We start from the raw sequence: 11,328 nt of genomic DNA, 5'->3' as shown, positions 1-11,328 counted from the left end.
TCGTCAACATTTCGCCAATCTGTGACATGTCTTAATGCGTTGTGATATTCTTGTATGAACATTTTATGCTTTCTTTTGTGTGTCGCCATTAATGGCAACGTTATAACAGCGCCAAGACAAACACTGTTTCATGTCTTTGTCTTTTTTTATTTATAGAACTAAATATGATAATGCCGACAGTGTTGAATAGATTTCTTGGGGAAGAATACAATGATAAAAAAGTCATTAGTGCCACAAGGATACTTGAACTGAGCACTTGAACCCCAACAAGATTTGATTCACTCAGACTTCAAAGGAGAAAACTTAAAAACGTTCGGTGCAAGATAATAATAATAATAATAATAATAATAATAATAATAATAATAATAATAATAATAATAATAATAATAATAATAATAACAACAACGAAATTCTTGTATTTCTCTTAATATTTTCATGATATTTTTTGTATTCGTCTTCTTTCCTTATTTTAGTTTTTTCATATTTTTATTTCCTTTATTGAATTTTTTTTTCTGTTTTTTAATTAGTTTTTTGTCTTACTTTATCTCTTCATTTTATTGTTTTGTTCCTTATTTTCTTCTTCGTTGCCTTGATTTTCTTTAATTTTTGTTTTTCTTTTAAATTTTCATTATATTTTTCCTTCTTTTTACTCCATCTTTCTTTTTACTGTTTTAACATTTTTTTCTTCTTTAATTTGTTCCGCCGTTCGTTAATTCATTCCTTCTTTTTTTGTTTTCTTTGCAGATTTTTCAACAAAATCACTACTACTACTACTACTACTACTACTACTAATAATAATAATAATAATAATAATAATAAGAAGAAGAAGAAGAAGAAGAAGAAGAAGAAAAGAAGAAGAAGAAGAAGAAGAATTCTGATTTCGTTTATCAACGTCTCCCTGGAAAGGGATGGGATTCATTTCCAGAGGATTTGCCTCTATTCCGGCTCCAAACCAGGAGCTTCAAAGATCAAGGTTTTTCCTAAGGATGTTGGTGGTACCTACACTTGCAGAAGTCTGAAAGCCACCTAACACATCGAGGATTTGTAGTTTTTTTTTTTCAATTGTCCTTCCAGACAACTTGATACTACCCCTAGCTTAGCTACTACGATTATACTACGAGATTATATGTTTTAACCCCGTGGATACGCCTTGTCTCCAAGGCCAATGGAGCATAATTGCTCCATTTCCCTTCTCTTTCTCTCTCACATTCTTGTCCCAAGGTATTGAAAAGTCTACAATCTGCCAGTTTTTAAGACCTTGTCAATGACTGCGAATACCGGACGATTATGTTCCAATTGCTTGGTCGTTATGACACTTTTGTCCCACTATATCTCTAAATTTCCATCCTCACTTGTTCTCATTTCATGAGGCACCTCCTTAAACCATTTTCCAGAAAAATTCACCTCAACCTAATAATAATAACAATAATAATAACAACAGCAACCACAATAATAATTTTAATCACAACAGCAACCACAACAATAATAATTATGACGGCTCTATGTGAAAAGGGAAGGCGGATGAAGAGGGCCGATTTTTATACAATAATGTGAAAATAACACACACACACACACACACGCACACACACACACACACACAAAAGACTTAGACAAATACGTAATACAGACCACTGAAAGAATAATTACCGCATAAGAGACATTGAAGAAACAAACAAGATAGAAAAAGAAGAGACGAGGAATAAGACGAGGAAAGAAAATTGTGAAGAGAAACAGCTACACGAACGATTCGTAAGGCTTACAAAAGATGAGACTAACGAAAACACTTGGAAATGTTTACAAAAAGGAAACCTAAATAGGGAAACTAAATCCTTAACAACAGCCGCAGAAGATGAGGCAATTAGAACCAACCACATCAAAGAAGAGATCGAAAAGAAACAAGAAAACTGCAAATGCAGACTCTGTGGACAAAAAGACGGGAAACAACAAACCGCATAATAACTGAATCCAGCATACTAGTCCAAGAAGAATAGAAGAATGAGACTCGATCAAGAAGGGGGAAAAACAGTGCAGTAGCAATTATGTAAACAATTGCCTCTTGAACGTGAATACAAATGGTACAAGCACAAACCGGCAACTTGAAAATGAAAATCACAAGATCCTATGAGACATGGATATACATACGGATAAACTGACCCAAACAAGAAGACCGGATGTCATAATAGTAACCAAGAAGAAAAAGTCATTCCAGATTGTAGATTTTGCCAATCCAGCCGACCACAGAGTAAAGATCAGGAGATGAAGAAGCTGAGCAAATACAAGGAACTGGCAAGAGAGCTCAAAGGGATCTGGAGGATGAAGAAAGTCAAGATAACACCACTAATTGTTGGAGAGTTAGGAACAATACCAAGAAAAATATTAAAAAAAAGAAGGGGAAAGATTGGAATCAGAGGGATTGCTGAGAAGATACAACGGATAACAATAATGGACATTGCAGAAATATTAAGGAAAACCCTTGAATGCGGAAACTAACACACCCGCTTTTTTCGCTGATATTTTTGAAAGATATCCTCGCCTTTCGATGCTCATGCCTTAATTTAAACATATGTCACTTCAGGTTTGGCGGTGGTCGTAACCGCAAAGACGTCATGTTTTTTCCCCCGTTCTTTTCCTCCTTCGCGGTACATGTTCGAGCCTGCCTTCCTACTGCCACTTTTTTTTCTCAACATACACATCCAAACACCCGGGCAACGCCGGGCTGAAATTCTAGTACACACACACACACACATTATAGAATATTTTTAAAAAATGGTGTCGCTATTGAGGCAAAGCTAATAAAAATGATTTGTCTTTCTTGGCCTTTTGGCTAAGATCAAAGTGTAGTATCTGTTCTTCAGGTGCTACATTTCAATTTCTTCTCTCTCAGTTACACGTTATAAAATAACTCTGGTGTCTAAATCTGTCCCGTGGGGAGGCATTGTGAATAGGTACTATGTTTAATGTAACAAAGTTTTAATATAAAAAAAGTAACTGGATTTACTTTATTTTGGATTTAATTACAAAATGCCCTGGAAATGTCACTTCTGATTAATTATAAAATGCCCTGGAAAATGTCCGTTCTGATTTTATTTTTTTGTTGTTTGTTTGTTTACTTGCCTCCCCACAACGGTGAAATTGGACATGAGGTCGGTTAAAGATTTAGGGACAAACCAGCTCCCCAAAAGCGGCACTATGGTCAATAACAAAAATAAAAATTGTATCAATAATGAAGGATTTCTCCTCCATTAACCAAGACCAAAAAAGGGGGTATTTAAGTCACTGGAATGCTGAAACTGATACTACACTCAGAAATTCATGTTGAAGCAATGGTTGCTTATCCCTAACCATGTTAATGTTGTTATGTATTACTTTCGAAAAGCTGCTGAAACAGTTTATGATTTAAGCATTACTTTATTTCAAGTATATTTTAAGCAGTGGGTTACGGAATATGAAGTCAGTCCCGGAAATTACTCAAACCGTTTACGATTTGAACATTACTTTATTTCATGTATATTTTTAACGGTGGGTTGGGGGATATTAAATCAGTCCTGAAAATGGGTGAAACAGTTTACGCATTACACATTACTTTATTTAATGTATATTTTTAACATTGGGATGGGAAATATGAAGTCGGTTCCGGAAATGGCTGCAACCATTTACATTTTGGACCATACTTTATTTAATGTATATTTTTTACAGTAGGATGGGAGATAAGAAGTCGATACTGGAAATGGCTGAAAAAGTTTACGATTCATACATTACTTTATTTTATGTATATTTTCAACAGTTGGTTGGAGATTATAAGTCAGTTCCAGAAATGGTTGAAATTGTTTACTATTTAGACATTACATTATTTCATGTATATTTTTAGCAGTGGGTTAGGGATATAAAGTCGGTCCCGGAAATGGCTGAAACAGTTTACTATTTAGACATTACATCATTTCATGTATATTTTTAGCAGTGAGTTGGGAATATAAAATCAGTCCCGGAAATGGCTGAAACAGTTTACGATTAAAACATTACTTTATTTAATGTATATTTTCAACAGTGGGGTGGCGGACATGAAGTCAGTCCTGGGATTGAATGAAATGTGCAAATACATACTATCAGAAAGCGTCGCCCAGTATTGAATGAGATAGGTGGAAAACATACAGTAGCAAAATACCCAGCGTCGCCCGGGATTGAATGAGATAGGTGAACGATATATATTAGCATAATATGCGGCGTCGCCCGGGATTGGATAAGATAGGTAAAACATATATACTATGAGAATACCCAGAATTGATTGATTTGTTTGGAATGAAATAATCAGCCCAGGCAATGTATCATTTAAGTAAGGGCGAGCGAAATAGTGGGTTAAAGTAATGAAAATTATTGTCGAAATTTGTAATATATCCAAGAATTATGAAAAATGATGAAATGTGAGTTACTTGATTGGTGGGTTTGTAATGATATCATAAGCCCAGGAAATATATCAAATATAGTACATAAGTAGGAGGGAGAGGCATAATGTGGGGTTTCAATTATAGAAATTATTGTCGAAATTAGTAACATATCCAGGATTATGAACAAAGATTAAATGTAAGTTAATCGATTGTGTGTTTATAATAAAATAATTAGCCCAGGAAATATATCAAAGTAATTATGTTAGTAATAGAGGGGGATAAGGATGGTTTAAATTATGAAAAATAATTGTCGAAATTAGTAACATATCCAAGAATTATGAAAAATGATAATATGCTATTTAATGCGTTAGTGTGTTTGCAATGAAATAATTGTCAGACCGGACAATTTACCAAAGTCATTATTTTAGTAAGTGGTGCGATGATGTGGGTTAAAATGATGAAAAATATTGTCGACATTAGTAATATATCCAAGAATTATGAAAAATGACGAAATGTGAGTTAATTGATTGGTGTGTTTGAAATGAAATAATCATCCCAGATAATATATCAAAGTTATTATTTTAGTAGTGGGGGGTGATAATGTGGGTTAAAATATTAAAAATAATTGTCGAAATGAGTAACATATCCAAGAATTAAGAAAAATGATGGAGTGTTAGTTAATTGATAGTTGTGTTTTTTATGAAATAATCAGCCAATACACCATATTAAAGACATTTTTTAGTAAGAGAGGGCGACGAGGATGGTTTAAATTATGAAAAAATTATTGTCTAAATTAGTAACATATCCAAGAATTATGAAAAATGATTAAATGTGATTTCATGCATTAGTGTGTTTGTAATAAAATAATAAGCCCAGACAATATTTCAAAGTTATTATTTTATTAAGGGAGGGGCGATGATGTGGGTTAGTAACATACCAAAGAATTATGAAAAATGATGAAATGAAGTTTAATTGATTAGTGTGCTTGTAATGAAATAATCAGCCCAGCAAATGTATCAAAGTTATTATTTTAGTAAGGTTGGGCGACAATGTTGGTTTAAATTATAAAATAATATTGTCGAAATTAGCAACATATAAAAAATTACTAAAAATCATGAAATGTGAGTTGATTGATCTGTGTGTTTGTAATGAAATAATCAGCCTAGACAATATATCAAAGTTATTATTTTAGTAAGGTGTGCGATATGGTGAGTTTAAATGATGAAAAATTACTGTCAAAATTAGTACCATATCCAATAATTATTAAAAATAATGAAATGTGAGTTAATTGATAGTTGTGTTTTTTTTATAAAATAATCAGCCGATACATATATCAAATTTGATATCTTAGTAAAGGGAGGGACGATAATGTGGGTTGAAATTATGAAAAATTATTGTCTAACATAGTAACATATTCAATAATTATGAAACATGATAAAATGTGAGTTAATTGACCAGTGTGTTTGCAATGAAATAATCAGCCAGGAAATATATCAAAGTTATTATTTTAATAAGGGGACAGTACAGTTTTAATAAAAAAAAACTAGTATAATATGATTGTGCCTTCATTCATGCTGAACAGAACGCTCACAGCATGCCCAGCAACAATATATTGCATAGGAAAAATGTTGCTGTGGAATTTCCACAGGTCCCGCTAGTTTAAATTAATATGTCAACCAAAGCAAACGAGTTAAATGGTGGAAGAATAGTAAGTTATAATAATCCTAACCCATAATTAATTGCATACATGTCACAAGACATGGCAGGGTCAATGCACATACATACACAGATATATATATATATATATATATATATATATATATATATATATATATATATATACTCCTATAAATTCGTTTTTCTTTTGTGTGTATTGATATTCATATTAAACCCCTCTTTTCTATTTATTTAAACAGAAAATACAATGTTCTTATATATGGGTTGCAGAAGTGAATTCACTAGCAAAATATCTAGCTAATTTGCCTATTATTTTAAAAATTTATTTTAATTAATTCCCTATTAGCTTTTTCGGTTTTCTTTTGGGATGCTCATCTAGAGTTAACTATTACATGTAATTATATTCATACAGATATTCAACATGATTTATACTTGCGTTATATTTGCGAAAAAGTTTACAGTAAACACGAAATAGTTTCCACAAATATTTATGTATACGTATATATTTTTGTTTAATCTATAAAAGTGAACGTGTCTGTGTGTCTGTGTGTGTACATTTTCCTACGCAATAACTCTGTCAATTTTTAGTCTACAGACTCGAAATTTGATATACAGGGTACTGAGATTTGGGAAAATGCTTGTAATCCGTTTTTGGCCAGAAATTTAGCTGTTAAGGTGTAAAAGTTCAACGATTGTACCTTTGAGAATTCTACCAAACTCCTCCGCCAATTTTGGGTATAAACAATTAAAATTTTAGATATAGGTTCCTTAGACATAGCTCTAACTTAATAACTTAGTGTGAGCCCAAAACAATAAATGTTAAGGGGTCATAATAGAGGTCATCTTTTTAAAAAAAAAATGATCCCTGCGGTCTCTACCAAATTACTCAGACAATTTCTGGGTAAACATTTTCAATTTTACATAAAAGGTATTCAGAGATAGGGCAAGCTTTTTAATAGGTTTGGGTCGAAAATTTGAGCTACCAGTATATAAATGTATGTATGTATGTTTGTATGTCTGCCTAAAACCTCCAACAGAGGCGACGGATTTTCACAAGATCAGTATCGTTTTGAAGCTCGACCCTTCAGACGACAAATACCGAACAATTGACTAAAAACAATAATTTCTTCACCCTCAACTGGGCACTTTTCTGCAGGGAGAGGTCGTTTTTTTCGGCGATATTTTCTAAAGTCATCCCCTCTTTTCGATTTGTCTAGCCTTAATTAAAACCCACATCACTTCCTGTTTGGTGGTGGTCGTAACAGCAAAGACGTCACCTCAATTGTTTTTACTCTTATTCACATAAAGTAAATATTACCATTGGAACATAAGGAGATACTAGTAAGGATTATGCGCATAGAGATACTAAATTGGTAGTTAAGCAGCGAGATGCTAGTTCAAATTACATATAATTTTTTTAGCGTTAGTACAGTTACGGAAGATGGGAAGAAGGATGGAATTCAAACGTCTAGGCTGCGAAAATATTATGCTGAACGAATGTATACTACACTAAACTCCGAAGGATGAGCTAATTCCTAGGGGAAGATATCATGACAACAGAAGAGATAGTACATGACCCCCACCCCCCAAATAAAAAAGAGGCTAGTCTCTGGGAGCATGAACTTATAATAAGAGGATAGATACTACAATACCTCAAAGAAGGATATAATACCTAGGAGAATTAGTCTATCCGTTAAAAAGAGAGAATAATCTTATGAGATTTTTTTATCATGACCATACAACTGATGGGGCATCCTCATCAAAAAATAATGCAAAAATACAGCAGGTTCTATTTGATATTCATTTAAAATTGCGAAGTTCCATGGCATTTTCGTTAAAATCAAAGCGTTTGTATAATCTAATGAGATATTTACATGTAAATATATTTATGAAACAATAAAATTTCCAACAAACTATAGCTTATCTTAACTATGAACGTCCCAAGTGTGAATGTGGTATTGTTGTAGCGATATGATTCTCGAAAAGATTAGGATAAACATTTTTATTACTTTAGAGCTTGGAAAAGACAATGAATTCATCACGGAGATACGTTTAAGAAATAACAATATTCATAAGAATAAATTAGAATCATTTAAAATGCCCTTTCTACAAAGCGGCAAAATCTTTTGCACCAACAGTATTAATGGTATATAGTTTGTACCTGTACATGAGCGAAAAAGCAAAACAAAGATGGCGGCAGAATCATAAAATAATCTAATTTGCATAATATCTGGTCAAATCAGAAATGATGGTAAGTACGTGTAAATCAGCTTTTCAAAAGATTAAACGAAAGGAAAACCATTGAACAGAGATGTTTTTGAAATACGAATTTTATGTTTTTTTAGCATTTTTTTTTTAAGCCAACCTTTTTTGTTCTCAGAGTTGCTTGTCATTCAAAACCAGCTTATGCTTTTCTTTTTTTTTTGACTGAGTGACTTAGTTGATAACGTCTTTTAGTTTATCTTCGCATATTTTATTTTTTATATTATAGATTAAAGTTTTACGACAATTGTAATCTGTGCGACTATCAGTAACACTTGTTGGGATTAGTTGTAAATCTGAAAGTAGTTTCGGGTTGCGGGTTAGGGTGAGGGTTAGGGTTGGGGTGAAAATTGTAAGCTGGAATGATAAAGAGAAATGGACATAAATACACACACGCGCGTGCACACACGCATATTATATATATATATAGCGAGAGAGAGAGAGAGAGAGAGAGAGAGAGATAGGTATACATAGATATATATACACATCCATAAGACGCATACATGCACAGACACATAACCCCTCCAAACACACACACACACACACACACACACACACACATATATATATATATATATATATATATATATATATATATATATATATATATATACAAAGAGAGAGAGAGAGAGAGAGAGAAAGAGAGAGGAGGAAGGAGGAAGAGGAGAACAGTGGAATGAGATACTAATCCCAAAGGAAAAAAAAAAACGAAACAGATCAAATAAATGAAAAGTGGAAAAGAATCGCGAATGAAGTAGGAAGGCTTGCCATTTAAAGATGATATTAAATATAAAGAAAGCAAGTAAGCTAAACAGAGTGAACGCAGAACCATGGAAAATATACAAAGAAAGAAACTATAAAAAAATCCAAAAAAAAAAAGAAGTAAGACACGTGGACATAAAAAAAACAGTAAACAATGTAATTAAAACTAAAAACTTAATTTCCTTACTTCTCACTAGATCTCTCTCTCTCTTGCAATTGTTCAAATTTTGCTACGCTCTCTACATGTTATTTGTCTTACAATTGGACATTATGTTTATTATTAGTGGCTCACAGGAAACTTTCACACAGGTCATCCAAAATCTCTCCTTGAAAACAATCTGTGGTGTTCCCTGGAAGCTGAGTGACAACAAGTTTTCCCAGTTTTCCAGTACTCTCCACCTCTTCTGATATCATTTGCAAATGAATTTGAATTATTGCAACAGCCGCTTACCATTGATTTCTTGCTAGCAGCTGCCATTGGTCTTCACTGGAATTTGAGTGACAGTAAGCCTCCTCAAGGTCCCAGTCCTATTCACACTTGTCCAGCGGAAGTCTGGTCAGTGCTCTTTCCTCGGTCTTTCCATCCTCCTTGACCCTTCTCGGCTATTTGGCATCATTTTATTTTAGGGGGCTGTGATTGGGTAATGGGAGGGGATGAGTGACGGGATAGAGAACTTATAGATATGCATCTTCAATCTTCTTGGTTCCATGTAACGCTTTTTCTTTGTTTTGTCTCTGAAGTAGATCGTCTAGCCTGTGCATGTGGATCATGTTTATTAGTCTCTGCATTGAAGTGTTTTCCTCCATATTTCAGCCGTTTTCATTATACTTATTCGTTTTATCTTTCCAGTCATTCCTCTGATTCCAATTTCTCCCATTCTTTTTTCAACATTTTTTCGGAATAGTGTTCCTACTATTATAGGTACTATCTTGATTTATTTTTATCATCCATATCCGTCCAGCTCTCTGGCTAGTTCTCTGTATTTACTTCGTCTTTCCTTTTCTTTGATATTTATCCTGCGGTCAACTAGAACGATTTGGCAGGATTTTTCTTTCTTGTTAAGTATTACAACATCCGGTCTTCTTGCTTGGTTACGTTTATCCGTTTGTATGTCCATCTCCCATAGGATTTTGTGATTCTCGTTTTCAATTACTGTTGCATCATTTGTTCATGCGTTCGAGATGCAGTTTTTTTTTTGCACAATTCCCAGTGTACTGCCCTTCCTATTTAGTCGTACTTGTTTTTGTATTCCTTTTGAGCTAGGTTGCTGCATTTACTTACTATATGATTTATCGTTTCGTCTCTTTGTCCACAGAGTCTGCATTTGCTCTTTTCCTGTGTTTTGTCGATTTTTGCTTTGATATGGGGTGGTTCTTATCGAGTTATCTTGTGCTGCTGCTATTAGGGATTCAGTTTCTCAGTTTATGTGTTCTTTTCCCATCCATGTCCATGGGTTTTCGTTATACTCATCTTTTGTTATCTCTGCGAATCTTTCGTATAGTTGTTTCTCTTCCCATTTTTTTTCTTGTTTTATCCTTTGTCTCTCTGTTTTCAGTTTTGTTGTTTTTTCCGTATCTCTCGCTGCCATAAGTATACTTTCAGTGTATTATTATTATTATTATTATTATTAATCTTATTATTAGTATTATCATTATTATTATCATACTCACAAGGAGTAGTCACACAAGCTTTCATATAAGATTTCTCTTTGAGAACACCTTGTGGTGTTATCTGAAGTATGTGTGACAAGTCTCCTCAGACTTCCAGTACTCTCCACCATTTTCGATAACCTTTGCAGATGAATATGCGTTATCGGAACGGCCGCTTACCATTGATTTCTCGCAGGCAACGACCGCTGGTTTTCACTGGAATTCTGCTGCAATAAACCTCCCAAGGTCACAGTCCTCTTTACACTCATTCAGCGGAGGTTTGCCTGTTGCTTTCTCTCCATTGGCTTATTTATCCTCCTTGAGCCTCCCGATGTGGTGCCAGTTTATGATGATATGCATACTCAAAAAAGGGGGGTGGAAGAAATGCAGGGGCGCATGGGGGTTAATTTACAATAATACCATTTCCATTTTCATGATTCCATATGATGTTCTTTTGTGTTTTATATCCAGTTTGTGTTAGTAGTTCGACCCCCCCCCGCTGTAGTAAAGTGCCTAGTTGAAGGTGAAGATATTAAGATTTTTAGCCAATTTTTCCATATTTGTCGTATGAAAACCGGAGTTTAAAACGATACTG

General features: G+C 33.7%; 1 pseudogene; it reads left to right on the top strand.

Moving 5' to 3' along the window:
• The first annotated feature begins 2,803 nt into the window (after positions 1–2,803).
• Positions 2,804–2,895, top strand: LOC145296448 (U2 spliceosomal RNA; annotated as a pseudogene).
• The last annotated feature ends 8,433 nt before the right edge of the window (positions 2,896–11,328 follow it).

Source organism: Euprymna scolopes, chromosome 16 (assembly GCF_053919585.1).
Source record: "Euprymna scolopes isolate OS-2025 chromosome 16, ASM5391958v1, whole genome shotgun sequence".
Lineage (NCBI taxonomy): Eukaryota > Metazoa > Mollusca > Cephalopoda > Sepiida > Sepiolidae > Euprymna > Euprymna scolopes.
Note: the sequence above shows the minus strand (reverse complement) of the source record. Positions and strands in the feature narration are given on the sequence as shown.